At 35.0% G+C, this 27673-nt stretch overlaps 23 non-coding genes across 23 annotated transcripts; all 23 read left to right on the forward strand.

The window, feature by feature from the left end:
• Positions 1 to 866: 866 nt before the first annotated feature.
• TRNAR-UCG (transfer RNA arginine (anticodon UCG)) lies at positions 867 to 939 on the forward strand. The gene has a single exon. It is a non-coding gene; the product is annotated as a tRNA-Arg (tRNA).
• Positions 940 to 2947: 2008 nt separating this feature from the next.
• On the forward strand, positions 2948 to 3020 carry TRNAR-UCG (transfer RNA arginine (anticodon UCG)). The gene has a single exon. It is a non-coding gene; the product is annotated as a tRNA-Arg (tRNA).
• A 251-nt stretch (positions 3021 to 3271) lies between these two features.
• On the forward strand, positions 3272 to 3344 carry TRNAR-UCG (transfer RNA arginine (anticodon UCG)). Its single transcript has one exon. It is a non-coding gene; the product is annotated as a tRNA-Arg (tRNA).
• Positions 3345 to 4265: 921 nt separating this feature from the next.
• On the forward strand, positions 4266 to 4339 carry TRNAR-UCG (transfer RNA arginine (anticodon UCG)). The gene has a single exon. It is a non-coding gene; the product is annotated as a tRNA-Arg (tRNA).
• Positions 4340 to 4589: 250 nt separating this feature from the next.
• Positions 4590 to 4662, forward strand: TRNAR-UCG (transfer RNA arginine (anticodon UCG)). The gene has a single exon. It is a non-coding gene; the product is annotated as a tRNA-Arg (tRNA).
• A 920-nt stretch (positions 4663 to 5582) lies between these two features.
• Positions 5583 to 5655, forward strand: TRNAR-UCG (transfer RNA arginine (anticodon UCG)). Its single transcript has one exon. It is a non-coding gene; the product is annotated as a tRNA-Arg (tRNA).
• Positions 5656 to 5907: 252 nt separating this feature from the next.
• Positions 5908 to 5980, forward strand: TRNAR-UCG (transfer RNA arginine (anticodon UCG)). Its single transcript has one exon. It is a non-coding gene; the product is annotated as a tRNA-Arg (tRNA).
• A 921-nt stretch (positions 5981 to 6901) lies between these two features.
• Positions 6902 to 6974, forward strand: TRNAR-UCG (transfer RNA arginine (anticodon UCG)). The gene has a single exon. It is a non-coding gene; the product is annotated as a tRNA-Arg (tRNA).
• A 251-nt stretch (positions 6975 to 7225) lies between these two features.
• Positions 7226 to 7298, forward strand: TRNAR-UCG (transfer RNA arginine (anticodon UCG)). Its single transcript has one exon. It is a non-coding gene; the product is annotated as a tRNA-Arg (tRNA).
• A 1244-nt stretch (positions 7299 to 8542) lies between these two features.
• Positions 8543 to 8615, forward strand: TRNAR-UCG (transfer RNA arginine (anticodon UCG)). The gene has a single exon. It is a non-coding gene; the product is annotated as a tRNA-Arg (tRNA).
• A 3228-nt stretch (positions 8616 to 11843) lies between these two features.
• Positions 11844 to 11916, forward strand: TRNAR-UCG (transfer RNA arginine (anticodon UCG)). Its single transcript has one exon. It is a non-coding gene; the product is annotated as a tRNA-Arg (tRNA).
• Positions 11917 to 13161: 1245 nt separating this feature from the next.
• On the forward strand, positions 13162 to 13234 carry TRNAR-UCG (transfer RNA arginine (anticodon UCG)). The gene has a single exon. It is a non-coding gene; the product is annotated as a tRNA-Arg (tRNA).
• Positions 13235 to 16351: 3117 nt separating this feature from the next.
• On the forward strand, positions 16352 to 16424 carry TRNAR-UCG (transfer RNA arginine (anticodon UCG)). Its single transcript has one exon. It is a non-coding gene; the product is annotated as a tRNA-Arg (tRNA).
• Positions 16425 to 16676: 252 nt separating this feature from the next.
• TRNAR-UCG (transfer RNA arginine (anticodon UCG)) lies at positions 16677 to 16750 on the forward strand. Its single transcript has one exon. It is a non-coding gene; the product is annotated as a tRNA-Arg (tRNA).
• Positions 16751 to 17994: 1244 nt separating this feature from the next.
• TRNAR-UCG (transfer RNA arginine (anticodon UCG)) lies at positions 17995 to 18067 on the forward strand. Its single transcript has one exon. It is a non-coding gene; the product is annotated as a tRNA-Arg (tRNA).
• A 3233-nt stretch (positions 18068 to 21300) lies between these two features.
• Positions 21301 to 21373, forward strand: TRNAR-UCG (transfer RNA arginine (anticodon UCG)). Its single transcript has one exon. It is a non-coding gene; the product is annotated as a tRNA-Arg (tRNA).
• Positions 21374 to 21624: 251 nt separating this feature from the next.
• TRNAR-UCG (transfer RNA arginine (anticodon UCG)) lies at positions 21625 to 21697 on the forward strand. The gene has a single exon. It is a non-coding gene; the product is annotated as a tRNA-Arg (tRNA).
• A 921-nt stretch (positions 21698 to 22618) lies between these two features.
• On the forward strand, positions 22619 to 22691 carry TRNAR-UCG (transfer RNA arginine (anticodon UCG)). The gene has a single exon. It is a non-coding gene; the product is annotated as a tRNA-Arg (tRNA).
• Positions 22692 to 22942: 251 nt separating this feature from the next.
• Positions 22943 to 23015, forward strand: TRNAR-UCG (transfer RNA arginine (anticodon UCG)). The gene has a single exon. It is a non-coding gene; the product is annotated as a tRNA-Arg (tRNA).
• A 1243-nt stretch (positions 23016 to 24258) lies between these two features.
• On the forward strand, positions 24259 to 24331 carry TRNAR-UCG (transfer RNA arginine (anticodon UCG)). The gene has a single exon. It is a non-coding gene; the product is annotated as a tRNA-Arg (tRNA).
• Positions 24332 to 25252: 921 nt separating this feature from the next.
• Positions 25253 to 25325, forward strand: TRNAR-UCG (transfer RNA arginine (anticodon UCG)). Its single transcript has one exon. It is a non-coding gene; the product is annotated as a tRNA-Arg (tRNA).
• A 920-nt stretch (positions 25326 to 26245) lies between these two features.
• Positions 26246 to 26318, forward strand: TRNAR-UCG (transfer RNA arginine (anticodon UCG)). Its single transcript has one exon. It is a non-coding gene; the product is annotated as a tRNA-Arg (tRNA).
• A 251-nt stretch (positions 26319 to 26569) lies between these two features.
• Positions 26570 to 26642, forward strand: TRNAR-UCG (transfer RNA arginine (anticodon UCG)). The gene has a single exon. It is a non-coding gene; the product is annotated as a tRNA-Arg (tRNA).
• The last annotated feature ends 1031 nt before the right edge of the window (positions 26643 to 27673 follow it).

The following is a 27673-nucleotide window of genomic DNA, read 5'->3' on the forward strand; positions in this document are numbered from 1 at the left end:
TCATGTTAGGTCTCTAAAAATCGCAGCCTGCACATAAAAAATAATTTCCCGATTTTGTGTTCTAAACATTTTAAGTTTTGGAGGTGATCTTTACTGAACAATTTGACTTTCTCTCAAAATCAATAATTAAAATGATTTATTGGATCTTAGGTTGTCACCCAAGTGCTTGTTTTTACAAATGTTTCTTCTCAAATAAAAAATGCAGATGTGTAGTGGTGAGTGACAAACACATTTTAAAAGATTTAGAGGTGGAGCTAATTCCTTTTCTTTTAGCAAATTTGGAATACATTAACATGTGTTGTCCGACGCAAAGTATTTCTATTTCTCAGAAGAGTTCAATTTTATTTAAGAACTTGATGTGGGCATTGCTGAAAAAACAATATGACTTTCTCAGAAAATTAATCAATAAGATTGTATTTTGCATCTTGGTTAGTTATCCATAATACATTTTATACCAAACTTTCTTGCAAAGAATGTAAATATTTTTTTTCATTGGTATACCTCATACCAAACCTTCCATGGACTACAATTTTGCCATGAGCTGGCTGCTTGGCTTTGAGGATAAGGCGTCTGACTCTGAGATCAGAAGTTTGAGTGTTCAAGTACCTTCGTGGACAAATGTGTACAGTTTATCCCTCTTATGCATATATGGGAAGTTGATGTATGAAATTTTTTGTTATCTTTAGTCTCTAAACATCATTATGTGCATATAAAAATGTTTTTCTCAATTTGTTCGTATTGTTAATGATTGTAACTTTTATGCATCTATGGATTTATGATATATCACATGTTTTATTATCTTAGGTCTTTACATTACACAGCAAACATCACAGCTTGGACATAGGGCTGCTGTAAAGGGAGCAGTTGACCGCGTGGCCTGATGGATAAGGCGTCTGACTTCGGATCAGAAGATTGAGGGTTCGAGTCCCTTCGTGGTCGAGTGTGTACAAGTTGTCCCTTTTATGAATCTATGGGTAGTTGATGTATAACATGTCGTGTTAGGTCTCTAAAAATCGCAGCCTGCACATAAAAAATAATTTCCCTATTTTGTGTTCTAAACATTTTAAGTTTTGGAGGTGATCTTTACTGAACAATTTGACTTTCTCTCAAAATCAATAATTAAAATGATTTATTGGATCATAGGTTGTCACCCAAGTGCTTGTTTTTACAAATGTTTCTTCTCAAATAAAAAATGCAGATGTGTAGTGGTGAGTGACAAACACATTTTAAAAGATTTAGAGGTGGAGCTAATTCCTTTTCTTTTAGCAAATTTGGAATACATTAACATGTGTTGTCCGACGCAAAGTATTTCTATTTCTCAGAAGAGTTCAATTTTATTTAAGAACTTGATGTGGGCATTGCTGAAAAAACAATATGACTTTCTCAGAAAATTAATCAATAAGATTGTATTTTGCATCTTGGTTAGTTATCCATAATACATTTTATACCAACTTTTCTTGCAAAGAATGTAAATATTTTTTTTCATTGGTATACCTCATACCAAACCTTCCATGGACTACAATTTTGCCATGAGCTGGCTGCTTGGCTTTGAGGATAAGGCGTCTGACTCTGAGATCAGAAGTTTGAGTGTTCAAGTACCTTCGTGGTCAAATGTGTACAGTTTATCCCTCTTATGCATATATGGGAAGTTGATGTATGAATTTTTTTGTTATCTTGAGTCTCTAAACATCATTATGTGCATATAAAAATGTTTTTCTCAATTTGTTCGTATTGTTAATGATTGTAACTTTTATGCATCTATGGATTAATGATATATCACATGTTTTATTATCTTAGGTCTTTACATTACACAGCAAACATCACAGCTTGGACATAGGGCTGCAGTAAAGGGAGCAGTTGACCGCGTGGCCTAATGGATAAGGCGTCTGACCTCGGATCAGAAGATTGAGGGTTCGAGTACCTTCGTGGTCGAGTGTGTACAAGTTGTCCATTTTATGCATCTATGGGTAGTTGACGTATTAAGTGTTATGTTATCTTATGGCTCTAAACATCACTGTGTGCATACAAAAAAAATATTTTTCTCAATTTGGTTGTAGGGTTAATGATTGTAACTTTTATGCATCTATGGATTAATGCCATATCACATGTTAGGTCATCTTAGGTCTCTACAATACACAGCAATCACAACAGCTTGGACATAGGCATGGAGGTAACTGAGCAGTTGACTTTCTCTCAAAATCAATAATTAAAATGATTTATTGGATCTTAGTTTGTCACCCAAGTGCTTGTTTTTACAAATGTTTCTTCTCAAATAAAAAATGCAGATGTGTAGTGGTGAGTGACAAACACATTTTAAAAGATTTAGAGGTGGAGCTAATTCCTTTTCTTTTAGCAAATTTGGAATACATTAACATGTGTTGTCCGACGCAAAGTATTTCTATTTCTCAAAAGAGTTCAATTTTATTTAAGAACTTGATGTGGGCATTGCTGAAAAAACAATATGACTTTCTCAGAAAATTAATCAATAAGATTATATTTTGCATCTTGGTTAGTTATCCATAATACATTTTATACCAAACTTTCTTGCAAAGAATGTAAATATTTTTTTACATTGGTATAACTCATACCAAACCTTCCATGGACTACGATTTTGCCATGAGCTGGCTGCTTGGCTTTGAGGATAAGGCGTCTGACTCTGAGATCAGAAGTTTGAGCGTTCAAGTACCTTCGTGGTCAAATGTGTACAGTTTATCCCTCTTATGCATATATGGGTAGTTGATGTATGAATTTTTTTTGTTATCTTGAGTCTCTAAACATCATTATGTGCATATAAAAATGTTTTTCTCAATTTGTTCGTATGGTTAATGATTGTAACTTTTATGCATCTATGGATTAATGATATATCACATGTTTTATTATCTTACGTCTTTACATTACACAGCAAACATCACAGCTTGGACATAGGGCTGCAGTAAAGTGAACGGTTGACCGTGTGGCCTAATGGATAAGGCGTCTGACTTCGGATCAGAAGATTGAGGGTTCGAGTCCCTTCGTGGTCGAGTGTGTACAAGTTGTCCATTTTATGCATCTATGGGTAGTTGACGTATTAAGTGTTATGTTATCTTATGGCTCTAAACATCACTGTGTGCATACAAAAAAATATTTTTCTTAATTTAGATGTAGGGTTAATGATTGTAACTTTTATGCATCTATGGATTAATGCCATATCACATGTTAGGTCATCTTAGGTCTCTACAATACACAGCAATCACAACAGCTTGGATATAGGCATGCAGGTAAGTGAGCAGTTGACCGCGTGGCCTAATGGATAAGGCGTCTGACTTCGGATCTGAAGATTGAGGGTTCGAGTCCCTTCGTGGTCGAGTGTGTACAAGTTGTCCCTTTTATGTATCTAAGGGTAGTTGATGTATCACATGTCATGTTAGGTCTCTAAAAATCGCAGCCTGCACATAAAAAATAATTTCCCGATTTTGTGTTCTAAACATTTTAAGTTTTGGAGGTGATCTTTACTGAACAATTTGACTTTCTCTCAAAATCAATAATTAAAATGATTTATTGGATCTTAGGTTGTCACCCAAGTGCTTGTTTTTACAAATGTTTCTTCTCAAATAAAAAATGCAGATGTGTAGTGGTGAGTGACAAACACATTTTAAAAGATTTAGAGGTGGAGCTAATTCCTTTTCTTTTAGCAAATTTGGAATACACTAACATGTGTTGTCCGATGCAAAGTATTTCTATTTCTCAGAAGAGTTCAATTTTATTTAAGAACTTGATGTGGGCATTGCTGAAAAAACAATATGACTTTCTCAGAAAATTAATCAATAAGATTATATTTTGCATCTTGGTTAGTTATCCATAATACATTTTATACCAAACTTTTTTGCAAAGAATGTAAATATTTTTTTACATTGGTATAACTCATACAAAACCTTCCATGGACTACAATTTTGGCATGAGCTGGCTGCTTGGCTTTGAGGATAAGGCGTCTAACTCTGAGATCAGAAGTTTGAGTGTTGAAGTACCTTCGTGGTCAAATGTGTACAGTTTATCCTTCTTATGCATATATGGGTAGTTAATGTATGAATTTTTTTGTTTATCTTGAGTCTCTAAACATCATTATGTGCATATAAAAATGTTTTTCTCAATTTGCTCGTATGGTTAATGATTGTAACTTTTATGCATCTATGGATTTATGATATATCACATGTTTTATTATCTTAGGTCTTTACATTACACAGCAAACATCACAGCTTGGACATAGGGCTGCCGTAAAGGGAGCAGTTCACCGCGTGGCCTAATGGATAAGGCGTCTGACTTCGGATCAGAAGATTGAGGGTTCGAGTCCCTTCGTGGTCGAGTGTGTACAAGTTGTCCATTTTATGCATCTATGGGTAGTTGATGTATTAAGTGTTATGTTATCTTATGGCTCTAAACATCACTGTGTGCATACAAAAAAATATTTTTCTCAATTTAGATGTAGGGTTAATGATTGTAACTTTTATGCATCTATGGATTAATGCCATATCACATGTTAGGTCATCTTAGGTATCTACAATACACAGCAATCAAAACAGCTTGGATATAGGCATGCACGTAAGTGAGCAGTTGACCGCGTGGCCTAATGGATAAGGCGTCTGACTTCGGATCAGAAGATTGAGGGTTCGAGTCCCTTCGTGGTCGAGTGAGTACAAGTTGTCCCTTTTATGTATCTATGGGTAGTTGATGTATCACATGTCATGTTAGGTCTCTAAAAATCGCAGCCTGCACATAAAAAATAATTTCCCGATTTTGTGTTCTAAACATTTTAAGTTTTGGAGGTGATCTTTACTGAACAATTTGACTTTCTCTCAAAATCAATAATTAAAATGATTTATTGGATCTTAGGTTGTCACCCAAGTGCTTGTTTTTACAAATGTTTCTTCTCAAATAAAAAATGCAGATGTGTAGTGGTGAGTGACAAACACATTTTAAAAGATTTAGAGGTGGAGCTAATTCCTTTTCTTTTAGCAAATTTGGAATACATTAACATGTGTTGTCCGATGCAAAGTATTTCTATTTCTCAGAAGAGTTCAATTTTATTTAAGAACGTGATGTGGGCATTGCTGAAAAAACAATATGACTTTCTCAGAAAATTAATCAATAAGATTATATTTTGCATCTTGGTTAGTTATCCATAATACATTTTATACCAAACTTTCTTGCAAAGAATGTAAATATTTTTTTACATTGGTATAACTCATACCAAACTTTCCATGGACTACGATTTTGCCATGAGCTGGCTGCTTGGCTTTGAGGATAAGGCGTCTGACTCTGAGATCAGAAGTTTGAGTGTTCAAGTACCTTCGTGGTCAAATGTGTACAGTTTATCCCTCTTATGCATATATGGGAAGTTGATGTATGAATTTTTTTGTTATCTTGAGTCTCTAAACATCATTATGTGCATATAAAAATGTTTTTCTCAATTTGTTCGTATTGTTAATGATTGTAACTTTTATGCATCTATGGATTAATGATATATCACATGTTTTATTATCTTAGGTCTTTACATTACACAGCAAACATCACAGCTTGGACATAGGGCTGCAGTAAAGGGAGCAGTTGACCGCGTGGCCTAATGGATAAGGCGTCTGACTTCGGATCAGAAGATTGAGGGTTCGAGTACCTTCGTGGTCGAGTGTGTACAAGTTGTCCATTTTATGCATCTATGGGTAGTTGACGTATTAAGTGTTATGTTATCTTATGGCTCTAAACATCACTGTGTGCATACAAAAAAAATATTTTTCTCAATTTGGTTGTAGGGTTAATGATTGTAACTTTTATGCATCTATGGATTAATGCCATATCACATGTTAGGTTATCTTAGGTCTCTACAATACACAGCAATCACAACAGCTTGGACATAGGCATGCAGGTAAGTGAGCAGTTGACCGCGTGGCCTAATGGATAAGGCGTCTGACTTCGGATCAGAAGATTGAGGGTTCGAGTCCCTTCGTGGTCGAGTGTGTACAAGTTGTCCCTTTTATGAATCTATGGGTGGTTGATGTATCACATGTCATGTTAGGTCTCTAAAAATCGCAGCCTGCACATACAAATTAATTTCCCGATTTTGTGTTCTAAACATTTTAAGTTTTGGAGGTGATCTTTACTGAACAATTTGACTTTCTCTCAAATTCAATAATTAAAATGATTTATTGGATCTTAGTTTGTCACCCAAGTGCTTGTTTTTACAAATGTTTCTTCTCAAATAAAAAATGCAGATGTGTAGTGGTAAGTGCCAAACACATTTTAAAAGATTTAGAGGTGGAGCTAATTCCTTTTCTTTTAGCAAATTTGGAATACATTAACATGTGTTGTCCGACGCAAAGTATTTCTATTTCTCAGAAGAGTTCAATTTTATTTAAGAACGTGATGTGGGCATTGCTGAAAAAACAATATGACTTTCTCAGAAAATTAATCAATAAGATTATATTTTGCATCTTGGTTAGTTATCCATAATACATTTTATACCAAACTTTCTTGCAAAGAATGTAAATATTTTTTTACATTGGTATAACTCATACCAAACCTTCCATGGACTACGATTTTGCCATGAGCTGGCTGCTTGGCTTTGAGGATAAGGCGTCTGACTCTGAGATCAGAAGTTTGAGCGTTCAAGTACCTTCGTGGTCAAATGTGTACAGTTTATCCTTCTTATGCATATATGGGTAGTTAATGTATGAATTTTTTTGTTTATCTTGAGTCTCTAAACATCATTATGTGCATATAAAAATGTTTTTCTCAATTTGCTCGTATGGTTAATGATTGTAACTTTTATGCATCTATGGATTAATGATATATCACATGTTTTATTATCTTAGGTCTTTACATTACACAGCAAACATCACAGCTTGGACATAGGGCTGCCGTAAAGGGAGCAGTTGACCGCGTGGCCTAATGGATAAGGCGTCTGACTTCGGATCAGAAGATTGAGGGTTCCAGTCCCTTCGTGGTCGAGTGTGTACAAGTTGTCCATTTTATGCATCTATGGGTAGTTGATGTATTAAGTGTTATGTTATCTTATGGCTCTAAACATCACTGTGTGCATACAAAAAAATATTTTTCTCAATTTAGATGTAGGGTTAATGATTGTAACTTTTATGCATCTATGGATTAATGCCATATCACATGTTAGGTCATCTTAGGTATCTACAATACACAGCAATCAAAACAGCTTGGATATAGGCATGCACGTAAGTGAGCAGTTGACCGCGTGGCCTAATGGATAAGGCGTCTGACTTCGGATCAGAAGATTGAGGGTTCGAGTCCCTTCGTGGTCGAGTGAGTACAAGTTGTCCCTTTTATGTATCTATGGGTAGTTGATGTATCACATGTCATGTTAGGTCTCTAAAAATCGCAGCCTGCACATAAAAAATAATTTCCCGATTTTGTGTTCTAAACATTTTAAGTTTTGGAGGTGATCTTTACTGAACAATTTGACTTTCTCTCAAAATCAATAATTAAAATGATTTATTGGATCTTAGGTTGTCACCCAAGTGCTTGTTTTTACAAATGTTTCTTCTCAAATAAAAAATGCAGATGTGTAGTGGTGAGTGACAAACACATTTTAAAAGATTTAGAGGTGGAGCTAATTCCTTTTCTTTTAGCAAATTTGGAATACATTAACATGTGTTGTCCGATGCAAAGTATTTCTATTTCTCAGAAGAGTTTAATTTTATTTAAGAACGTGATGTGGGCATTGCTGAAAAAACAATATGACTTTCTCAGAAAATTAATCAATAAGATTATATTTTGCATCTTGGTTAGTTATCCATAATACATTTTATACCAAACTTTCTTGCAAAGAATGTAAATATTTTTTTACATTGGTATAACTCATACCAAACTTTCCATGGACTACGATTTTGCCATGAGCTGGCTGCTTGGCTTTGAGGATAAGGCGTCTGACTCTGAGATCAGAAGTTTGAGTGTTCAAGTACCTTTGTGGTCAAATGTGTACAATTTATCCCTCTTATGCATATATGGGAAGTTGATGTATGAATTTTTTTGTTATCTTGAGTCTCTAAACATCATTATGTGCATATAAAAATGTTTTTCTCAATTTGTTCGTATTGTTAATGATTGTAACTTTTATGCATCTATGGATTAATGATATATCACATGTTTTATTATCTTAGGTCTTTACATTACACAGCAAACATCACAGCTTGGACATAGGGCTGCAGTAAAGGGAGCAGTTGACCGCGTGGCCTAATGGATAAGGCGTCTAACTCTGAGATCAGAAGTTTGAGTGTTGAAGTACCTTCGTGGTCAAATGTGTACAGTTTATCCTTCTTATGCATATATGGGTAGTTAATGTATGAATTTTTTTGTTTATCTTGAGTCTCTAAACATCATTATGTGCATATAAAAATGTTTTTCTCAATTTGCTCGTATGGTTAATGATTGTAACTTTTATGCATCTATGGATTTATGATATATCACATGTTTTATTATCTTAGGTCTTTACATTACACAGCAAACATCACAGCTTGGACATAGGGCTGCCGTAAAGGGAGCAGTTGACCGCGTGGCCTAATGGATAAGGCGTCTGACTTCGGATCAGAAGATTGAGGGTTCGAGTCCCTTCGTGGTCGAGTGTGTACAAGTTGTCCATTTTATGCATCTATGGGTAGTTGATGTATTAAGTGTTATGTTATCTTATGGCTCTAAACATCACTGTGTGCATACAAAAAAATATTTTTCTCAATTTAGATGTAGGGTTTATGATTGTAACTTTTATGCATCTATGGATTAATGCCATATCACATGTTAGGTCATCTTAGGTCTCTACAATACACAGCAATCACAACAGCTTGGACATAGGCATGCAGGTAAGTGAGCAGTTGACCGCGTGGCCTAATGGATAAGGCGTCTGACTTTGGATCAGAAGATTGAGGGTTCGAGTCCCTTCGTGGTCGAGTGTGTACAAGTTGTCCCTTTTATGTATCTATGGGTAGTTGATGTATCACATGTCATGTTAAGTCTCTAAAAATCGCAGCCTGCACATAAAAAATTATTTCCCGATTTTGTGTTCTAAACATTTTAAGTTTTGGAGGTGATCTTTACTGAACAATTTGACTTTCTCTCAAAATCAATAATTAAAATGATTTATTGGATCTTAGGTTGTCACCCAAGTGCTTGTTTTTACAAATGTTTCTTCTCAAATAAAAAATGCAGATGTGTAGTGGTGAGTGACAAACACATTTTAAAAGATTTAGAGGTGGAGCTAATTCCTTTTCTTTTAGCAAATTTGGAATACATTAACATGTGTTGTCCGACGCAAAGTATTTCTATTTCTCAGAAGAGTTCAATTTTATTTAAGAACTTGATGTGGGCATTGCTGAAAAAACAATATGACTTTCTCAGAAAATTAATCAATAAGATTGTATTTTGCATCTTGGTTAGTTATCCATAATACATTTTATACCAAACTTTCTTGCAAAGAATGTAAATTTTTTTTTCATTGGTATACCTCATACCAAACCTTCCATGGACTACAATTTTGCCATGAGCTGGCTGCTTGGCTTTGAGGATAAGGCGTCTGACTCTGAGATCAGAAGTTTGAGTGTTCAAGTACCTTCGTGGTCAAATGTGTACAGTTTATCCCTCTTATGCATATATGGGAAGTTGATGTATGAAATTTTTTGTTATCTTTAGTCTCTAAACATCATTATGTGCATATAAAAATGTTTTTCTCAATTTGTTCGTATGGTTAATGATTGTAACTTTTATGCATCTATGGATTAATGATATATCACATGTTTTATTATCTTAGGTCTCTACAATACACAGCAATCACAACAGCTTGGACATAGGCATGCAGGTAAGTGAGCAGTTGACCGCGTGGCCTAATGGATAAGGCGTCTGACTTTGGATCAGAAGATTGAGGGTTCGAGTCCCTTCGTGGTCGAGTGTGTACAAGTTGTCCCTTTTATGTATCTATGGGTAGTTGATGTATCACATGTCATGTTAAGTCTCTAAAAATCGCAGCCTGCACATAAAAAATTATTTCCCGATTTTGTGTTCTAAACATTTTAAGTTTTGGAGGTGATCTTTACTGAACAATTTGACTTTCTCTCAAAATCAATAATTAAAATGATTTATTGGATCTTAGGTTGTCACCCAAGTGCTTGTTTTTACAAATGTTTCTTCTCAAATAAAAAATGCAGATGTGTAGTGGTGAGTGACAAACACATTTTAAAAGATTTAGAGGTGGAGCTAATTCCTTTTCTTTTAGCAAATTTGGAATACATTAACATGTGTTGTCCGACGCAAAGTATTTCTATTTCTCAGAAGAGTTCAATTTTATTTAAGAACTTGATGTGGGCATTGCTGAAAAAACAATATGACTTTCTCAGAAAATTAATCAATAAGATTGTATTTTGCATCTTGGTTAGTTATCCATAATACATTTTATACCAAACTTTCTTGCAAAGAATGTAAATTTTTTTTTCATTGGTATACCTCATACCAAACCTTCCATGGACTACAATTTTGCCATGAGCTGGCTGCTTGGCTTTGAGGATAAGGTGTCTGACTCTGAGATCAGAAGTTTGAGTGTTCAAGTACCTTCGTGGTCAAATGTGTACAGTTTATCCCTCTTATGCATATATGGGAAGTTGATGTATGAAATTTTTTGTTATCTTTAGTCTCTAAACATCATTATGTGCATATAAAAATGTTTTTCTCAATTTGTTCGTATTGTTAATGATTGTAACTTTTATGCATCTATGGATTAATGATATATCACATGTTTTATTATCTTAGGTCTCTACAATACACAGCAATCACAACAGCTTGGACATAGGCATGAAGGTAAGTGAGCAGTTGACCGCGTGGCCTAATGGATAAGGCGTCTGACTTTGGATCAGAAGATTGAGGGTTCGAGTCCCTTCGTGGTCGAGTGTGTACAAGTTGTCCCTTTTATGTATCTATGGGTAGTTGATGTATCACATGTCATGTTAGGTCTCTAAAAATCGCAGCCTGCACATAAAAAATAATTTCCCGATTTTGTGTTCTAAACATTTTAAGTTTTGGAGGTGATCTTTACTGAACAATTTGACTTTCTCTCAAAATCAATAATTAAAATGATTTATTGGATCTTAGGTTGTCACCCAAGTGCTTGTTTTTACAAATGTTTCTTCTCAAATAAAAAATGCAGATGTGTAGTGGTGAGTGACAAACACATTTTAAAAGATTTAGAGGTGGAGCTAATTCCTTTTCTTTTAGCAAATTTGGAATACATTAACATGTGTTGTCCGACGCAAAGTATTTCTATTTCTCAGAAGAGTTCAATTTTATTTAAGAACTTGATGTGGGCATTGCTGAAAAAACAATATGACTTTCTCAGAAAATTAATCAATAAGATTATATTTTGCATCTTGGTTAGTTATCCATAATACATTTTATACCAAACTTTTTTGCAAAGAATGTAAATATTTTTTTACATTGGTATAACTCATACCAAACCTTCCATGGACTACAATTTTGCCATGAGCTGGCTGCTTGGCTTTGAGGATAAGGCGTCTGACTCTGAGATCAGAAGTTTGAGTGTTTAAGTACTTTCGTGGTCAAATGTATACAGTTTATCTCTCTTATGCATATATGGGAAGTTGATGTATGAAATTTTTTGTTATCTTGAGTCTCTAAACATCATTATGTGCATATAAAAATGTTTTTCTCAATTTGTTTGTATTGTTAATGATTGTAACTTTTATGCATATATGGTTTTATGATATATCACATGTTTTATTATCTTAGGTCTTTACATTACACAGCAAACATCACAGCTTGGACATAGGGCTGCAGTTAAGGGAGCAGTTGACCGCGTGGCCTAATGGATAAGGCGTCTGACTTCGGATCAGAAGATTGAGGGTTCGAGTCCCTTCGTGGTCGAGTGTGTACAAGTTGTCCATTTTATGCATCTATGGGTAGTTGACGTATTAAGTGTTATGTTATCTTATGGCTCTAAACATCACTGTGTGCATACAAAAAAATATTTTTCTCAATTTAGATGTAGGGTTAATGAATGTAACTTTTATGCATCTATGGATTAATGCCATATCACATGTTAGGTCATCTTAGGTCTCTACAATACACAGCAATCACAACAGCTTGGACATAGGCATGCAGGTAAGTGAGCAGTTGACCGGGTGGCCTAATGGATAAGGCGTATGACTTCGGATCAGAATATTGAGGGTTTGAGTCCCTTCGTGGTCGAGTGTGTACAAGTTGTCCCTTTTATGTATCTATGGGTAGTTGATGTATCACATGTCATGTTAGGTCTCTAAAAATCGCAGCCTGCACATAAAAAATAATTTCCCGATTTTGTGTTCTAAACATTTTAAGTTTTGGAGGTGATCTTTACTGAACAATTTGACTTTCTCTCAAAATCAATAATTAAAATGATTTATTGGATCTTAGGTTGTCACCCAAGTGCTTGTTTTTACAAATGTTTCTTCTCAAATAAAAAATGCAGATGTGTAGTGGTGAGTGACAAACACATTTTAAAAGATTTAGAGGTGGAGCTAATTCCTTTTCTTTTAGCAAATTTGGAATACATTAACATGTGTTGTCCGACGCAAAGTATTTCTATTTCTCAGAAGAGTTCAATTTTATTTAAGAACTTGATGTGGGCATTGCTGAAAAAACAATATGACTTTCTCAGAAAATTAATCAATAAGATTATATTTTGCATCTTGGTTAGTTATCCATAATACATTTTATACCAAACTTTTTTGCAAAGAATGTAAATATTTTTTTACATTGGTATAACTCATACCAAACCTTCCATGGACTACAATTTTGCCATGAGCTGGCTGCTTGGCTTTGAGGATAAGGCGTCTGACTCTGAGATCAGAAGTTTGAGTGTTCAAGTACCTTCGTGGTCAAATGTGTACAGTTTATCCTTTTTATGCATATATGGGTAGTTAATGTATGAATTTTTTTGTTTATCTTGAGTCTCTAAACATCATTATGTGCATATAAAAATGTTTTTCTCAATTTGCTCGTATGGTTAATGATTGTAACTTTTATGCATCTATGGATTTATGATATATCACATGTTTTATTATCTTAGGTCTTTACATTACACAGCAAACATCACAGTTTGGACATAGGGCTGCAGTTAAGGGAGCAGTTGACCGCGTGGCCTAATGGATAAGGCGTCTGACTTCGGATCAGAAGATTGAGGGTTCGAGTCCCTTCGTGGTCGAGTGTGTACAAGTTGTCCATTTTATGCATCTATGGGTAGTTGATGTATTAAGTGTTATGTTATCTTATGGCTCTAAACATCACTGTGTGCATACAAAAAAATATTTTTCTCAATTTAGATGTAGGGTTAATGAATGTAACTTTTATGCATCTATGGATTAATGCCATATCACATGTAAGGTCATCTTAGGTCTCTACAATACACAGCAATCACAACAGCTTGGACATAGGCATGCAGGTAAGTGAGCAGTTGACCGGGTGGCCTAATGGATAAGGCGTATGACTTCGGATCAGAATATTGAGGGTTTGAGTCCCTTCGTGGTCGAGTGTGTACAAGTTGTCCCTTTTATGTATCTATGGGTAGTTGATGTATCACATGTCATGTTAGGTCTCTAAAAATCGCAGCCTGCACATAAAAAATAATTTCCCTATTTTGTGTTCTAAACATTTTAAGTTTTGGAGGTGATCTTTACTGAACAATTTGACTTTCTCTCAAAATCAATAATTAAAATGATTTATTGGATCTTAGGTTGTCACCCAAGTGCTTGTTTTTACAAATGTTTCTTCTCAAATAAAAAATGCAGATGTGTAGTGGTGAGTGACAAACACATTTTAAAAGATTTAGAGGTGGAGCTAATTCCTTTTCTTTTAGCAAATTTGGAATACATTAACATGTGTTGTCCGACGCAAAGTATTTCTATTTCTCAGAAGAGTTCAATTTTATTTAAGAACTTGATGTGGGCATTGCTGAAAAAACAATATGACTTTCTCAGAAAATTAATCAATAAGATTATATTTTGCATCTTGGTTAGTTATCCATAATACATTTTATACCAAACTTTTTTGCAAAGAATGTAAATATTTTTTTACATTGGTATAACTCATACCAAACCTTCCATGGACTACAATTTTGCCATGAGCTGGCTGCTTGGCTTTGAGGATAAGGCGTCTGACTCTGAGATCAGAAGTTTGAGTGTTCAAGTACCTTCGTGGTCAAATGTGTACAGTTTATCCTTCTTATGCATATATGGGTAGTTAATGTATGAATTTTTTTGTTTATCTTGAGTCTCTAAACATCATTATGTGCATATAAAAATGTTTTTCTCAATTTGCTCGTATGGTTAATGATTGTAACTTTTATGCATCTATGGATTTATGATATATCACATGTTTTATTATCTTAGGTCTTTACATTACACAGCAAACATCACAGCTTGGACATAGGGCTGCCGTAAAGGGAGCAGTTGACCGCGTGGCCTAATGGATAAGGCGTCTGACTTCGGAACAGAAGATTGAGGGTTCGAGTCCCTTCCTGGTCGAGTGTGTACAAGTTGTCCATTTTATGCATCTATGGGTAGTTGATGTATTAAGTGTTATGTTATCTTATGGCTCTAAACATCACTGTGTGCATACAAAAAAATATTTTTCTCAATTTCGATGTAGGGTTAATGATTGTAACTTTTATGCATCTATGGATTAATGCCATATCACATGTTAGGTCATCTTAGGTCTCTACAATACACAGCAATCACAACAGCTTGGACATAGGCATGCAGGTAAGTGAGCAGTTGACCGCGTGGCCTAATGGATAAGACGTCTGACTTTGGATCAGAAGATTGAGGGTTCGAGTCCCTTCGTGGTCGAGTGTGTACAAGTTGTCCCTTTTATGTATCTATGGGTAGTTGATGTATCACATGTCATGTTAAGTCTCTAAAAATCGCAGCCTGCACATAAAAAATAATTTCCCGATTTTGTGTTCTAAACATTTTAAGTTTTGGAGGTGATCTTTACTGAACAATTTGACTTTCTCTCAAAATCAATAATTAAAATGATTTATTGGATCTTAGGTTGTCACCCAAGTGCTTGTTTTTACAAATGTTTCTTCTCAAATAAAAAATGCAGATGTGTAGTGGTGAGTGACAAACACATTTTAAAAGATTTAGAGGTGGAGCTAATTCCTTTTCTTTTAGCAAATTTGGAATACATTAACATGTGTTGTCCGACGCAAAGTATTTCTATTTCTCAGAAGAGTTCAATTTTATTTAAGAACTTGATGTGGGCATTGCTGAAAAAACAATATGACTTTCTCAGAAAATTAATCAATAAGATTATATTTTGCATCTTGGTTAGTTATCCATAATACATTTTATACCAAACTTTCTTGCAAAGAATGTAAATTTTTTTTTCCATTGGTATACCTCATACCAAACCTTCCATGGACTACAATTTTGCCATGAGCTGGCTGCTTGGCTTTGAGGATAAGGCGTCTGACTCTGAGATCAGAAGTTTGAGTGTTCAAGTACCTTCGTGGTCAAATGTGTACAGTTTATCCCTCTTATGCATATATGGGAAGTTGATGTATGAAATTTTTTGTTATCTTTAGTCTCTAAACATCATTATGTGCATATAAAAATGTTTGGTACTTATGTAGTATCTGGGCTGCCGATTTTGTGATTGTATGCCTTACCTTAAGGCATACAATCAGATGCGATGCGATTCGATGCGATTTTGCATAGGATTCAATGTTAAGAAGGTCCTGTTCATTTCCACACTATCCAAGTGGGCATAGAGTTGATTTTATATAGCGTGGCGAGCGCAGCGAGCCACCGAGCCCGAAGCGTGGCGAGCGAAGCGAGCCCCGCGAGGGGACGCATATTTCTTAAAAAGTATTCTGTGTCCCCTCGCGGGGCTCGCTACGCTCGCCACGCTTCGGGCTCGGTGGCTCGCTACGCTCGCCACAAGTTTATATCCAACTCCATGCCCACTTGGATAGTGGGGAAAGGAAAAGGACCCCTTTTTCCCATTAAATTCTATGTTAAAATGGACTCAGACCATTTTAACATTGAATCCTATGGAAAAATCTTGACCATCGCATCGCATACGATTTGGTCGCATGCGATGCGATACGATGCGATGCGATCCGATCCGATTTCTAAATCGGCAGCCCAGATACTACATAAGTACCAAATGTTTTTCTCAATTTGTTCGTATTGTTAATGATTGTAACTTTTATGCATCTATGGATTTATGATATATCACATGTTTTATTATCTTAGGTCTTTACATTACACAGCAAACATCACAGCTTGGACATAGGGCTGCTGTAAAGGGAGCAGTTGACCGCGTGGCCTAATGGATAAGGCGTCTGACTTCGGATCAGAAGATTGAGGGTTCGAGTACCTTCGTGGTCGAGTGTGTACAAGTTGTCCATTTTATGCATCTATGGGTAGTTGACGTATTAAGTGTTATGTTATCTTATGGCTCTAAACATCACTGTGTGCATACAAAAAAAATATTTTTCTCAATTTAGATGTAGGGTTAATGATTGTAACTTTTATGCATCTATGGATTAATGCCATATCACATGTTAGGTTATCTTAGGTCTCTACAATACACAGCAATCACAACAGCTTGGACATAGGCATGCAGGTAAGCTAGCAGTTGACCGCGTGGCCTAATGGATAAGGTGTCTGACTTCGGATCAGAAGATTGAAGGGTTCGAGTCCCTTTGTGGTCGAGTGTGTACAAGTTGTCCCTTTTATGTATCTATGGGTAGTTGATGTATCACATGTCATGTTAGGTCTCTAAAAATCGCAGCCTGCACATAAAAAATAATTTCCCGATTTTGTGTTCTAAACATTTTAAGTTTTGGAGGTGATCTTTACTGAACAATTTGACTTTCTCTCAAATTCAATAATTAAAATGATTTATTGGATCTTAGTTTGTCACCCAAGTGCTTGTTTTTACAAATGTTTCTTCTCAAATAAAAAATGCAGATGTGTAGTGGTGAGTGACAAACACATTTTAAAAGATTTAGAGGTGGAGCTAATTCCTTTTCTTTTAGCAAATTTGGAATACATTAACATGTGTTGTCCGACGCAAAGTATTTCTATTTCTCAGAAGAGTTCAATTTTATTTAAGAACGTGATATGGGCATTGCTGAAAAAACAATATGACTTTCTCAGAAAATTAATCAATAAGATTATATTTTGCATCTTGGTTAGTTATCCATAATACATTTTATACCAAACTTTCTTGCAAAGAATGTAAATATTTTTTTACATTGGTATAACTCATACCAAACCTTCCATGGACTACGATTTTGCCATGAGCTGGCTGCTTGGCTTTGAGGATAAGGCGTCTGACTCTGAGATCAGAAGTTTGAGCGTTCAAGTACCTTCGTGGTCAAATGTGTACAGTTTATCCCTCTTATGCATATATGGGTAGTTGATGTATGATTTTTTTTGTTATCTTGAGTCTCTAAACATCATTATGTGCATATAAAAATGTTTTTCTCAATTTGCTCGTATGGTTAATGATTGTAACTTTTATGCATCTATGGATTAATGATATATCACATGTTTTATTATCTTAGGTCTTTACATTACACAGCAAACATCACAGCTTGGACATAGGGCTGCAGTAAAGGGAGCAGTTGACCGCGTGGCCTAATGGATAAGGCGTCTAACTCTGAGATCAGAAGTTTGAGTGTTGAAGTACCTTCGTGGTCAAATGTGTACAGTTTATCCTTCTTATGCATATATGGGTAGTTAATGTATGAATTTTTTTGTTTATCTTGAGTCTCTAAACATCATTATGTGCATATAAAAATGTTTTTCTCAATTTGCTCGTATGGTTAATGATTGTAACTTTTATGCATCTATGGATTTATGATATATCACATGTTTTATTATCTTAGGTCTTTACATTACACAGCAAACATCACAGCTTGGACATAGGGCTGCCGTAAAGGGAGCAGTTGACCGCGTGGCCTAATGGATAAGGCGTCTGACTTCGGATCAGAAGATTGAGGGTTCGAGTCCCTTCGTGGTCGAGTGTGTACAAGTTGTCCATTTTATGCATCTATGGGTAGTTGATGTATTAAGTGTTATGTTATCTTATGGCTCTAAACATCACTGTGTGCATACAAAAAAATATTTTTCTCAATTTAGATGTAGGGTTTATGATTGTAACTTTTATGCATCTATGGATTAATGCCATATCACATGTTAGGTCATCTTAGGTCTCTACAATACACAGCAATCACAACAGCTTGGACATAGGCATGCAGGTAAGTGAGCAGTTGACCGCGTGGCCTAATGGATAAGGCGTCTGACTTTGGATCAGAAGATTGAGGGTTCGAGTCCCTTCGTGGTCGAGTGTGTACAAGTTGTCCCTTTTATGTATCTATGGGTAGTTGATGTATCACATGTCATGTTAAGTCTCTAAAAATCACAGCCTGCACATAAAAAATTATTTCCCGATTTTGTGTTCTAAACATTTTAAGTTTTGGAGGTGATCTTTACTGAACAATTTGACTTTCTCTCAAAATCAATAATTAAAATGATTTATTGGATCTTAGGTTGTCACCCAAGTGCTTGTTTTTACAAATGTTTCTTCTCAAATAAAAAATGCAGATGTGTAGTGGTGAGTGACAAACACATTTTAAAAGATTTAGAGGTGGAGCTAATTCCTTTTCTTTTAGCAAATTTGGAATACATTAACATGTGTTGTCCGACGCAAAGTATTTCTATTTCTCAGAAGAGTTCAATTTTATTTAAGAACTTGATGTGGGCATTGCTGAAAAAACAATATGACTTTCTCAGAAAATTAATCAATAAGATTGTATTTTGCATCTTGGTTAGTTATCCATAATACATTTTATACCAAACTTTCTTGCAAAGAATGTAAATTTTTTTTTCATTGGTATACCTCATACCAAACCTTCCATGGACTACAATTTTGCCATGAGCTGGCTGCTTGGCTTTGAGGATAAGGCGTCTGACTCTGAGATCAGAAGTTTGAGTGTTCAAGTACCTTCGTGGTCAAATGTGTACAGTTTATCCCTCTTATGCATATATGGGAAGTTGATGTATGAAATTTTTTGTTATCTTTAGTCTCTAAACATCATTATGTGCATATAAAAATGTTTTTCTCAATTTGTTCGTATGGTTAATGATTGTAACTTTTATGCATCTATGGATTAATGATATATCACATGTTTTATTATCTTAGGTCTCTACAATACACAGCAATCACAACAGCTTGGACATAGGCATGCAGGTAAGTGAGCAGTTGACCGCGTGGCCTAATGGATAAGGCGTCTGACTTTGGATCAGAAGATTGAGGGTTCGAGTCCCTTCGTGGTCGAGTGTGTACAAGTTGTCCCTTTTATGTATCTATGGGTAGTTGATGTATCACATGTCATGTTAAGTCTCTAAAAATCGCAGCCTGCACATAAAAAATTATTTCCCGATTTTGTGTTCTAAACATTTTAAGTTTTGGAGGTGATCTTTACTGAACAATTTGACTTTCTCTCAAAATCAATAATTAAAATGATTTATTGGATCTTAGGTTGTCACCCAAGTGCTTGTTTTTACAAATGTTTCTTCTCAAATAAAAAATGCAGATGTGTAGTGGTGAGTGACAAACACATTTTAAAAGATTTAGAGGTGGAGCTAATTCCTTTTCTTTTAGCAAATTTGGAATACATTAACATGTGTTGTCCGACGCAAAGTATTTCTATTTCTCAGAAGAGTTCAATTTTATTTAAGAACTTGATGTGGGCATTGCTGAAAAAACAATATGACTTTCTCAGAAAATTAATCAATAAGATTGTATTTTGCATCTTGGTTAGTTATCCATAATACATTTTATACCAAACTTTCTTGCAAAGAATGTAAATTTTTTTTTCATTGGTATACCTCATACCAAACCTTCCATGGACTACAATTTTGCCATGAGCTGGCTGCTTGGCTTTGAGGATAAGGTGTCTGACTCTGAGATCAGAAGTTTGAGTGTTCAAGTACCTTCGTGGTCAAATGTGTACAGTTTATCCCTCTTATGCATATATGGGAAGTTGATGTATGAAATTTTTTGTTATCTTTAGTCTCTAAACATCATTATGTGCATATAAAAATGTTTTTCTCAATTTGTTCGTATTGTTAATGATTGTAACTTTTATGCATCTATGGATTAATGATATATCACATGTTTTATTATCTTAGGTCTCTACAATACACAGCAATCACAACAGCTTGGACATAGGCATGAAGGTAAGTGAGCAGTTGACCGCGTGGCCTAATGGATAAGGCGTCTGACTTTGGATCAGAAGATTGAGGGTTCGAGTCCCTTCGTGGTCGAGTGTGTACAAGTTGTCCCTTTTATGTATCTATGGGTAGTTGATGTATCACATGTCATGTTAGGTCTCTAAAAATCGCAGCCTGCACATAAAAAATAATTTCCCGATTTTGTGTTCTAAACATTTTAAGTTTTGGAGGTGATCTTTACTGAACAATTTGACTTTCTCTCAAAATCAATAATTAAAATGATTTATTGGATCTTAGGTTGTCACCCAAGTGCTTGTTTTTACAAATGTTTCTTCTCAAATAAAAAATGCAGATGTGTAGTGGTGAGTGACAAACACATTTTAAAAGATTTAGAGGTGGAGCTAATTCCTTTTCTTTTAGCAAATTTGGAATACATTAACATGTGTTGTCCGACGCAAAGTATTTCTATTTCTCAGAAGAGTTCAATTTTATTTAAGAACTTGATGTGGGCATTGCTGAAAAAACAATATGACTTTCTCAGAAAATTAATCAATAAGATTATATTTTGCATCTTGGTTAGTTATCCATAATACATTTTATACCAAACTTTTTTGCAAAGAATGTAAATATTTTTTTACATTGGTACAGTATAACTCATACCAAACCTTCCATGGACTACAATTTTGCCATGAGCTGGCTGCTTGGCTTTGAGGATAAGGCGTCTGACTCTGAGATCAGAAGTTTGAGTGTTTAAGTACTTTCGTGGTCAAATGTATACAGTTTATCTCTCTTATGCATATATGGGAAGTTGATGTATGAAATTTTTTGTTATCTTGAGTCTCTAAACATCATTATGTGCATAGAAAAATGTTTTTCTCAATTTGTTTGTATTGTTAATGATTGTAACTTTTATGCATATATGGTTTTATGATATATCACATGTTTTATTATCTTAGGTCTTTACATTACACAGCAAACATCACAGCTTGGACATAGGGCTGCAGTAAAGGGAGCAGTTGACCGCGTGGCCTAATGGATAAGGCGTCTGACTTCGGATCAGAAGATTGAGGGTTCGAGTCCCTTCGTGGTCGAGTGTGTACAAGTTGTCCATTTTATGCATCTATGGGTAGTTGACGTATTAAGTGTTATGTTATCTTATGGCTCTAAACATCACTGTGTGCATACAAAAAAATATTTTTCTCAATTTAGATGTAGGGTTAATGATTGTAACTTTTATGCATCTATGGATTAATGATATATCACATGTTTTATTATCTTAAGTCTCTACAATACACAGCAATCACAACAGCTTGGACATAGGCATGCAGGGAAGTGAGCAGTTGACCGCGTGGCCTAATGGATAAGGCGTCTGACTTCGGATCAGAAGATTGAGGGTTCGAGTCCCTTCGTGGTCGAGTGTGTACAAGTTGTCCCTTTTATGTATCTATGGGTAGTTGATGTATCACATGTCATGTTAGGTCTCTAAAAATCGCAGCCTGCACATAAAAAATAATTTCCCGATTTTGTGTTCTAAACATTTTAAGTTTTGGAGGTGATCTTTACTGAACAATTTGACTTTCTCTCAAAATCAATAATTAAAATGATTTATTGGATCTTAGGTTGTCACCCAAGTGCTTGTTTTTAAAAATGTTTCTTCTCAAATAAAAAATGCAGATGTGTAGTGGTGAGTGACAAACACATTTTAAAAGATTTAGAGGTGGAGCTAATTCCTTTTCTTTTAGCAAATTTGGAATACACTAACATGTGTTGTCCGATGCAAAGTATTTCTATTTCTCAGAAGAGTTCAATTTTATTTAAGAACTTGATGTGGGCATTGCTGAAAAAACAATATGACTTTCTCAGAAAATTAATCAATAAGATTATATTTTGCATCTTGGTTAGTTATCCATAATACATTTTATACCAAACTTTTTTGCAAAGAATGTAAATATTTTTTTACATTGGTATAACTCATACAAAACCTTCCATGGACTACAATTTTGCCATGAGCTGGCTGCTTGGCTTTGAGGATAAGGCGTCTGACTCTGAGATCAGATGTTTGAGTGTTCAAGTACCTTCGTGGTCAAATGTGTACAGTTTATCCTTCTTATGCATATATGGGTAGTTAATGTATGAATTTTTTTGTTTATCTTGAGTCTCTAAACATCATTATGTGCATATAAAAATGTTTTTCTCAATTTGCTCGTATGGTTAATGATTGTAACTTTTATGCATCTATGGATTTATGATATATCACATGTTTTATTATCTTAGGTCTTTACATTACACAGCAAACATCACAGCTTGGACATAGGGCTGCAGTAAAGTGAGCAGTTGACCGCGTGGCCTAATGGATAAGGCGTCTGACTTCGGATCAGAAGATTGAGGGTTTGAGTCCCTTCGTGGTCGAGTGTGTACAAGTTGTCCATTTTATGCATCTATGGGTAGTTGACGTATTAAGTGTTATGTTATCTTATGGCTCTAAACATCACTGTGTGCATACAAAAAAATATTTTTCTCAATTTAGATGTAGGGTTAATGATTGTAACTTTTAAGCATCTATGGATTAATGCCATATCACATGTTAGGTCATCTTAGGTCTCTACAATACACAGCAATCACAACAGCTTGGACATAGGCATGCAGGTAAGTGAGCAGTTGACCGCGTGGCCTAATGGATAAGGCGTCTGACTTCGGATCAGAAGATTGAGGGTTCGAGTCCCTTCGTGGTCGAGTGTGTACAAGTTGTCCCTTTTATGTATCTATGGGTGGTTGATGTATCACATGTCATGTTAGGTCTCTAAAAATCGCAGCCTGCACATAAAAAATAATTTCCCGATTTTGTGTTCTAAACATTTTAAGTTTTGGAGGTGATCTTTACTGAACAATTTGACTTTCTCTCAAATTCAATAATTAAAATGATTTATTGGATCTTAGTTTGTCACCCAAGTGCTTGTTTTTACAAATGTTTCTTCTCAAATAAAAAATGCAGATGTGTAGTGGTGAGTGACAAACACATTTTAAAAGATTTAGAGGTGGAGCTAATTCCTTTTCTGTTAGCAAATTTGGAATACATTAACATGTGTTGTCCGACGCAAAGTATTTCTATTTCTCAGAAGAGTTCAATTTTATTTAAGAACGTGATGTGGGCATTGCTGAAAAAACAATATGACTTTCTCAGAAAATTAATCAATAAGATTATATTTTGCATCTTGGTTAGTTATCCATAATACATTTTATACCAAACTTTCTTGCAAAGAATGTAAATATTTTTTTACATTGGTATAACTCATACCAAACCTTTCATGGACTACGATTTTGCCATTAGCTGGCTGCTTGGCTTTGAGGATAAGGCGTCTGACTCTGAGATCAGAAGTTTGAGCGTTCAAGTACCTTAGTGGTCAAATGAGTACAGTTTATCCCTCTTATGCATATATGGGTAGTTGATATATGATTTTTTTTGTTATCTTGAGTCTCTAAACATCATTATGTGCATATAAAAATGTTTTTCTTAATTTGTTCGTATGGTTAATGATTGTAACTTTTATGCATCTATGGATTAATGATATATCACATGTTTTATTATCTTAGGTCTTTACATTACACAGCAAACATCACAGCTTGGACATAGGGCTGCAGTAAAGTGAACAGTTGACCGTGTGGCCTAATGGATAAGGAGTCTGACTTCGGATCAGAAGATTGAGGGTTTGAGTCCCTTCGTGGTTGAGTGTGTACAAGTTGTCCATTTTATGCATCTATCGGTAGTTGACGTATTAAGTGTTATGTTATCTTATGGCTCTAAACATCACTGTGTGCATACAAAAAAATATTTTTCTCAATTTAGATGTAGGGTTAATGATTGTAACTTTTATGCATCTATGGATTAATGCCATATCACATGTTAGGTCATCTTAGGTCTCTACAATACACAGCAATCACAACAGCTTGGACATAGGAATGCAGGTAATGAGCAGTTGACCGCGTGGCCTAATGGATAAGGCGTCTGACTTCGGATCAGAAGATTGAGGGTTCGAGTCCCTTCGTGGTCGAGTGTGTACAAGTTGTCCCTTTTATGTATCTATGGGTAGTTGATGTATCACATGTCATGTTAGGTCTCTAAAAATCGCAGCCTGCACATAAAAAATAATTTCCCTATTTTGTGTTCTAAACATTTTAAGTTTTGGAGGTGATCTTTACTGAACAATTTGACTTTCTCTCAAAATCAATAATTAAAATGATTTATTGGATCTTAGGTTGTCACCCAAGTGCTTGTTTTTACAAATGTTTCTTCTCAAATAAAAAATGCAGATGTGTAGTGGTGAGTGACAAACACATTTTAAAAGATTTAGAGGTGGAGCTAATTCCTTTTCTTTTAGCAAATTTGGAATACATTAACATGTGTTGTCCGACGCAAAGTATTTCTATTTCTCAGAAGAGTTCAATTTTATTTAAGAACTTGATGTGGGCATTGCTGAAAAAACAATATGACTTTCTCAGAAAATTAATCAATAAGATTATATTTTGCATCTTGGTTAGTTATCCATAATACATTTTATACCAAACTTTTTTGCAAAGAATGTAAATATTTTTTTACATTGGTATAACTCATACAAAACCTTCCATGGACTACAATTTTGCCATGAGCTGGCTGCTTGGCTTTGAGGATAAGGCGTCTGACTCTGAGATCAGAAGTTTGAGTGTTCAAGTACCTTCATGGTCAAATGTGTACAGTTTATCCTTCTTATGCATATATGGGTAGTTAATGTATGAAATTTTTTGTTTATCTTGAGTCTCTAAACATCATTATGTGCATATAAAAATGTTTTTCTCAATTTGTTCGTATGGTTAATGATTGTAACTTTTATGCATCTATGGATTAATGATATATCACATGTTTTATTATCTTAGGTCTTTACATTACACCCCAAACATCACAGCTTGGACATAGGGCTGCAGTAAAGTGAACAGTTGACCGTGTGGCCTAATGGATAAGGCGTCTGACTTCGGATCAGAAGATTGAGGGTTCGAGTCCCTTCGTGGTCGAGTGTGTACAAGTTGTCCCTTTTATGTATCTATGGGTAGTTGATGTATCACATGTCATGTTAGGTCTCTAAAAATCGCAGCCTGCACATAAAAAATAATTTCCCTATTTTGTGTTCTAAACATTTTAAGTTTTGGAGGTGATCTTTACTGAACAATTTGACTTTCTCTCAAAATCAATAATTAAAATGATTTATTGGATCTTAGGTTGTCACCCAAGTGCTTGTTTTTACAAATGTTTCTTCTCAAATAAAAAATGCAGATGTGTAGTGGTGAGTGACAAACACATTTTAAAAGATTTAGAGGTGGAGCTAATTCCTTTTCTTTTAGCAAATTTGGAATACATTAACATGTGTTGTCCGACGCAAAGTATTTCTATTTCTCAGAAGAGTTCAATTTTATTTAAGAACTTGATGTGGGCATTGCTGAAAAAACAATATGACTTTCTCAGAAAATTAATCAATAAGATTATATTTTGCATCTTGGTTAGTTATCCATAATACATTTTATACCAAACTTTTTTGCAAAGAATGTAAATATTTTTTTACATTGGTATAACTCATACCAAACCTTCCATGGACTACAATTTTGCCATGAGCTGGCTGCTTGGCTTTGAGGATAAGGCATCTGACTCTGAGATCAGAAGTTTGAGTGTTCAAGTACCTTCGTGGTCAAATGTGTACAGTTTATCCCTCTTATGCATATATGGGAAGTTGATGTATGAACTTTTTTGTTATCTTGAGTCTCTAAACATCATTATGTGCATATAAAAATGTTTTTCTCAATTTGTTCGTATTGTTAATGATTGTAACTTTTATGCATCTATGGATTTATGATATATCACATGTTTTATTATCTTAGGTCTTTACATTACACAGCAAACATCACAGCTTGGACATAGGGCTGCAGTAAAGGGAGCAGTTGACCGCGTGGCCTAATGGATAAGGCGTCTGACTTCGGATCAGAAGATTGAGGGTTCGAGTCCCTTCGTGGTCGAGTGTGTACAAGTTGTCCATTTTATGCATCTATGGGTAGTTGACGTATTAAGTGTTATGTTATCTTATGGCTCTAAACATCACTGTGTGCATACAAAAAAATATTTTTCTCAATTTAGATGTAGGGTTAATGAATGTAACTTTTATGCATCTATGGATTAATGCCATATCACATGTTAGGTCATCTTAGGTCTCTACAATACACAGCAATCACAACAGCTTGGACATAGGCATGCAGGTAAGTGAGCAGTTGACCGCGTGGCCTAATGGATAAGGCGTATGACTTCGGATCAGAAGATTGAGGGTTCGAGTCCCTTCGTGGTCGAGTGTGTACAAGTTGTCCCTTTTATGTATCTATGGGTAGTTGATGTATCACATGTCATGTTAGGTCTCTAAAAATCGCAGCCTGCACATAAAAAATAATTTCCCTATTTTGTGTTCTAAACATTTTAAGTTTTGGAGGTGATCTTTACTGAACAATTTGACTTTCTTTTAAAATCAATAATTAAAATGATTTATTGGATCTTAGGTTGTCACCCAAGTGCTTGTTTTTACAAATGTTTCTTCTCAAATAAAAAATGCAGATGTGTAGTGGTGAGTGACAAACACATTTTAAAAGATTTAGAGGTGGAGCTAATTCCTTTTCTTTTAGCAAATTTGGAATACATTAACATGTGTTGTCCGACGCAAAGTATTTCTATTTCTCAGAAGAGTTCAATTTTATTTAAGAACTTGATGTGGGCATTGCTGAAAAAACAATATGACTTTCTCAGAAAATTAATCAATAAGATTGTATTTTGCATCTTGGTTAGTTATCCATAATACATTGTATACCAAACTTTCTTGCAAAGAATGTAAATATTTTTTTTCATTGGTATACCTCATACCAAACCTTCCATGGACTACAATTTTGCCATGAGCTGGCTGCTTGGCTTTGAGGATAAGGCGTCTGACTCTGAGATCAGAAGTTTGAGCGTTCAAGTACCTTCGTGGTCAAATGTGTACAGTTTATCCCTCTTATGCATATATGGGAAGTTGATGTATGACATTTTTTGTTATCTTTAGTCTCTAAACATCATTATGTGCATATAAAAATGTTTTTCTCAATTTGTTCGTATTGTTAATGATTGTAACTTTTATGCATCTATGGATTTATGATACATCACATGTGTTATTATCTTAGGTCTTTACATTACACAGCAAACATCACAGCTTGGACATAGGGCTGCTGTAAAGGGAGCAGTTGACCGCGTGGCCTAATGGATAAGGCGTCTGACTCTGAGATCAGAAGTTTGAGTGTTCAAGTACCTTCGTGGTCAAATGTGTACAGTTTATCCTTCTTATGCATATATGGGT

Source organism: Crinia signifera, chromosome 9 (assembly GCF_055691185.1).
Source record: "Crinia signifera chromosome 9, ASM5569118v1, whole genome shotgun sequence".
NCBI classification, from domain to species: domain Eukaryota; kingdom Metazoa; phylum Chordata; class Amphibia; order Anura; family Myobatrachidae; genus Crinia; species Crinia signifera.